Consider the following 6,000-nt stretch of genomic DNA (forward strand, 5'->3'; position numbering starts at 1 on the left):
AACACAGTTTGCTGCACAACAATACACATCACATTTACACATGAAAAGATAAAACAATAATAATTATAATAATTTGTTGTTATTCCTACTTAGCTTAATGCAGGCTTAACAACTTTTTCAAAACTGAATATGTTAATTTTAACCATTGTAATGTGCATATTCTTTATGTCGCTTTGGACAAAAGTGTCTGCTAAATTCCATGACCATAAGCCTAACCATAACCATATTATTACATATCCTTCCAGATGACTGAGAATGAACCCTTCAAGAAAAAATGTCCCTGACTGACCACAGTTGTAAAATAGTACAAGTGCATAAGCAAAAACACAATTGCTTCACAAGAGTCAATATCCAAGACATGGAAGGAGTGATGTAAATTGACACAACTTCAGTGCTGTGATGAAACTCACAGACAATACACTACTCACAAAAAGTCAGGGATATTCAGCTTTCGGGTGAAATTTCAGGATGAACCTAAAATCCACTATAACTTTTACAGGTGAACTTAATGTGACCTATATCTAAACGTTTGAATGTGCATATTGTGCATGTCCAACAGTTCAATGTTTTAGTACTTTCTGTTCTGAAACACATTTCACCCGAAAGCCAGATATCCCTAACTTTTTGTGAGTAGTGTTATAATAACACAAAACTGTATGAAGTGTCAGAAGTTTAAGATTGAAGCTTGTTTCTAAGCTTTCTAACAGGCAATGATGAGATGCATGTTCAGTGCTCACACCAAAACAGTATAGCCATCACTGTGTAAGATACATAAAGAGTCTGTAGCTAATGTGTTCTCTGTTCACGCAAACACTTCAGAAAATGTTTGTGGTTCTTTTTCTGCTGTGGAAAGAGAGGCGGTGTCTTATTAGGCTATGACTTCAGCAGTTATTATACAAAAAGCCATTAAAATTTGTGATCAGCCATTCACCTTTATTTAGAATTTAACACATATTCCACGGTTGGCTGAAAAAAAAATGAAAAAAAAAGCCATGACTATAACACTGTAAAATCTAACACTTGTGTAAACTTGCATTAATCTTGTTTCCTTTACTTTCAGCAACAAATGTGTGCATCTTAATGATTTGAGTAAAGTAACAGTTACTTCCATGTTGAATAAACATCAGACCTTTTCCTTTCGGAAGACTTTGTGGTAAGCTGTAAGGATATACATGTTGGTGAACTGTTTTTATTTTGCCCAGGCATGTTTTTGGTTCGAAGGAGCTAACATTAGATCGATGGCCCCCCTTCCCCCCACCACACCACAGATGTTTTGCATTAACAGTTGGATAAATTAATGTGTAACTTTAACTACTAGTAAATTACTGTCCAATTCAAAGTTGGCAGCTAATTTAGAATTTTAAAGCAGGAGGTAGTGAATACAGAATCAAAGTTAAGGTTAGCAGGTTAGAAGATGGTAGTGTAAGCAAGCAGTGGAAATGTAAGCATTGCATTTTTTCGGCAGACAAAAGAGGTCAGTTATTTAAGCATTATCGTCTAAGACATGGCGGGTTTATTCGGCAACAACCAATACCTTGTCTTCATATGGATTGTTTATGCACTTTTCAGTCATATTGGGAGCCCTGCACTGAAGCAGATTTTTTCACACATGTGCGTAGTCATTTGAAATTAACATTCCATGCCCATATGAAGGCTGTGATTTTCATACTAGTGTGTATTCAACATTTAAAGGAGAAGTTCGGTATGATATTGATCTAAAGTGTGTTGAAACATGATACCTTGAACTTTTGTCTCATAGCTCATCTCGGCTTGTCCCCTGCACTCCGAAATCTGGCGCTATTAGCCGATGCTACCAACAGGTTTCCGATGGGGGTGCCTCGGGCATCGGCCTAGCCATGCAAATAAATCACTGGTTTGCACCATTTACGGTAAGTGGTAAGTTTCCATGGATGTAATACAATGCTGAAAATTGCTTGTATGTTTCTAAATCTTTTGTATCATTTCATGCTGATGACATCCTCAAGAGATCAACACAAAGCTTGGATTACTTGCAGCAGCATTACCGTTAATTTATTTTATATTTCAGCAAGGTACAGTTTGGACGCTAATAACTAATTAGTCATATATTTAACTGTTGTCTTTGTGTTTCTATTTGTTTTACAGGTTACTGATGGTGAGGATGTGTGGGCACAAGTCTCCTTAGGGCTATTGACGGTCATTGATGATGACACACTGGTTGATCCAACTCTTATCCACCTGGAGCCAGTGTCTACAGCCATCATCATTGAGGGGAGGCTGGTAATGGATGGTCTCAAAAGTTTGCCTGAGGCACTCTGCATCTTGTTTGGGTTATCATATGCCTTACACCTTGATTACCCCAAGTCAATGAAAAATACATTGAATTTCATTCAAAAGGTGATGCTTGGTTTGGGTCAGAACAAGCTACCACCAAAATGGCAAAGTCTTAAAAATCTTCTGCTGAGATGTTTTCTATTTTTTGAGCTTATATGGTTCTAAACTGAAAGGAGAATTCTGGTGTGATATTGACCTAAAGTGTGTCTCAAAGTGTGTCTCATAGCTCATTTCGGCTTGTCCCCTGCACTCCGAAATCTGGCGCTAGCTAACCGATGCTACCAACAGCTTTTTCAATGGGGGTGCCTCAGCATCGGTCTAGCCAAGCAAATAAATCACTGTTTTACACCATTTACGATGCTCAAAGTATCTCCACACTTAATTGGTAAACTTAATTCTGTGGAAATGCATGGATTCCAGTTGCTGCTACTGGAAGCAACTGGAATACATGCATTTCCACTGAATTATTTTTGGAATCTGATCCCTTATCATACCTGTTCATTCGTACTCGTCGCTCGACTTATCGTGACTAAATTCAAGATGGCTGCGAACGGTAAACTTCCTTAAGGTACTGTCTGTATAAATCGTCTTGTAAATAAACTACCAGTGCTTTTTCCAAGTTCTCAATGTCTCGTTTTAAATGTCAGGGCCCTCGGAAGTCTACCAATGAAGTGTGGAGATATTTTGAGCCTCGTAAATGCTGTGAAACAGTGATTTATTTGCATGGCTAGGCCGATGCCGAGGCAACCCCATTGAAAAAGCTGTTGGTAGCATCGGCTAACTAGTGCCAGATTTCGGAGTGCAGGGGACAAGCCGAGATGAGCTATGAGACATACGTTCATATTCTGCATCATGTTTCAACACACTTTAGGTCAATATCATACCGGAATTCCCCTTTAAGTCTGTGGTGGTAAGTCATTTAGAATTTGGCCCTATAAATTGATGGCCCGATTAAGTTTTAAGAGATGTTTAAAGGGATATTCCACCATTTTAGGAATTACACTCATTTTTTCCATTTCCCCTTGAGTTAAACGATTGATTTTTACCTTTTTCTCCAGTTCATCCAGCCGTTCTCCGAGTCTGGAGATACTAGTTTTAGCTCCATCCTAGCATAGATCATTGAATCTGACTAGACCATTAGCCTATCACGTTTAAAAGTGACTAAGATTTCCAGGAATTTTCCTATTTAAAACTTGTCTCCTTTCAAGTTAGAAAGTGTAATAAGACCAACGGAAAATTAAACGTGCCGATTTTCTAGGCTGATTTGACATGGAACTATACTCTCATTCCAGCGTAATAATCAAGGAACACCATGGGCACAGCAGCACAATGATATCATGCAGCACCTGAAAATAGTCACTGTAGGCTAACTTCCAGCAACAAAGTTGAGCTGCAGCAGACGAATCGGTTAGTGACTGGATTATTACGCCTGAATGAGAGTATAGTTCCATGTCAAATCAGCCTAGAAAATCTCTACATTTGATTTTCCATTGGTCTTATTACACTTTCTTACTTGAAAGGAGACAAGTTTTAAATAGGAAAATTACCGGGAATCTTAGTCACTTTTAAACGTGATGCTAGCAGGCGAGATGCTAATGGACTAATTCGATTCAATGATCTATGCTAGGCTGGAGCTAAAAGTGGTATCGCCAGTCTCAGAGAACGGCTGGATGAACTGGAGAAAGGTAAAAATCAATTGTTTAACTCAAGGAGAGGTGGAAAATGAGTGTAATTCTCCAAATGGTGGAATATCCCTGTAAGAAGACAGTATTTTTCATGTATTGTGTTAATTTACGTTAGACTACTGTGTTGATTTTTATATGGTACAGGCTACTGAGATACTTAAAGATTTTTATAAAATGTTCAAGGAGAAAAAAGGAAGATGTAGGTTGTTGCTACAGCTAAATTGTGCCATTTAAGACATTTTAAGATGTTTTTTTTTTATTAAAACAACACAATTTTGTTGTTTTTACAAGAATAATAAATAATTCAAAGCCGTATTTGTACCTGATGCAGTTGTAAATGTCATTATTTTAGAATAGAGCCACTTTTTATTCAAACTTGTGTATATGAGTAATATTTACTTGCTAAATTGAAGGCAATCGGTTTCCATGGTTTCACTAAGTAAGATTAACTTGCTGTTCAAGTAACTGTTACTACATATTCCAGATATGAGGAATTGGTTGATTAGTTACCTCAACTTCAGAACATGAGTTTTATGAATGAAAACTAAAGTACACTTCACTTCACAATACCTAGGTAGGTTAAAGAGGAATTTGCTGTAGTGTTAATACACTACACTAAGGAATTGCTTGTAAGCTCAGTTTTAGAATCCCAGTCCACTTTAGTCTGATTTTTCAAGGCAATCGGTTTCCATGGTTTTTTTAAGTAAGGTTTACTTATTGGATTTTACAGTGTAGTCTCTCTCTATATATATTTCCTCTGGAAACTAAAAGGCATTTATTTTGTTCACTGCCCAAATGTATTTATTTTTATAGGGGTGAGAAGCACATTAGTTGACAGAAAATTAAAGCTGTGATTATATGGTCAGAGAAAGCTATTAACTGTCCAGACTGCAGTCAAAAAGGAACAGGATACTATTTACTCTCTTTATTAGCTTCCAATACCGTTCTAAGAATGAATCCAGTTGCAATGCAAATAGTATTCAGCAGAAAATTATTCCTGTTTGTTGCATTAATCTTTGGAAATGCAACAAAAAGTCTTCAGTTTGTTTTTGGCATCACAAGTTCAGACCTCATGCTTCCTCTGTGCTTTGCTGTTTGTCTGGTTAACACTTTAACAATATATTTGTAATTTATCTGTGCATTTTAAATATGCCCTTTCTTGAGCTGTACCTGTAAAAAATCAAGACATGTTACAGGTTCTTATACTGTAACACTTGTTATTCAAGTACAGACTAAGAAGCTATAAATATAATCTTGTTTTGTTTTCTCAACATTGTTCCTCCATATTCTATATTGTTACTGTAAAGGAATGCAAGTCAGTTTTGGGTTCTAGGGCTCCCCCTAGAAGTCGCAGAGTATGTATAGTTTACCTTATAGGCTACTTCTCACAGCTTGAGCCCTTCCCCCTTGGACACTGTTGCATGGGCATTTGTTTTGGAGCCAAAGCAAGAAAAAGAAGAAGAAGAAAATCTCCAAAGAGCCATATTTACTGACTAGGTAATGTTTCACGAATCTCACTAGATGCAAGGCTGGTTCAGCTCCTGCAGGGTGCTGCCAGCTGTTAGGTGCATGATTCTCCCTATAACAACTTTGTTTACCATCAAAATTACTTCAAAATGATGCTGTTTTATTAAGGTAAAAAACTTGCGTAGGCTGCCTTTAATGTCATGCTAAGGCAATGTGTAAATTCTCTTTGCAGAACACATTCTACTAATCAGTTTGAGACAGCGACAACAACAGCCATATATTTGTATCCATCTGTCACAGTATAGTTTCTGCATTTAAAAAGTCCAACATGACCATTTGTTACCTCTTGCTTTGCCGCACCTGCATGGAATCAGTTGTAATCTAGTTTGTGCCATGCACGTTGCCATGGAAACAGAAAGAAATTACAACGTTAGTTTTGAGGTCACCAAAGTTACACAAGCCTTAGCCAAGCCTTGACTGAAATGAAATGTTGAGGACACTCAGAGTATTTGTTCAATGAGGAACTATTGGCTTA

At 37.3% G+C, this 6,000-nt stretch overlaps 1 long non-coding RNA gene across 1 annotated transcript; it reads left to right on the forward strand.

Moving 5' to 3' along the window:
• Positions 1 to 1,115: 1,115 nt before the first annotated feature.
• On the forward strand, positions 1,116 to 3,255 carry LOC143123816 (uncharacterized). The gene is made up of 3 exons (XR_012986909.1): positions 1,116 to 1,153; positions 1,760 to 1,889; positions 2,125 to 3,255. It is a non-coding gene; the product is annotated as an uncharacterized LOC143123816 (long non-coding RNA).
• The last annotated feature ends 2,745 nt before the right edge of the window (positions 3,256 to 6,000 follow it).

The sequence above is a fragment of the Alosa pseudoharengus genome, unplaced genomic scaffold, assembly GCF_046254945.1.
Source record: "Alosa pseudoharengus isolate Yale_2024_CS ecotype anadromous, Long Island Sound unplaced genomic scaffold, YU_APseudo_1.1 YU_APseudo_1.1_scf_15, whole genome shotgun sequence".
Classification (NCBI taxonomy): Eukaryota; Metazoa; Chordata; class Actinopteri; order Clupeiformes; family Clupeidae; genus Alosa; species Alosa pseudoharengus.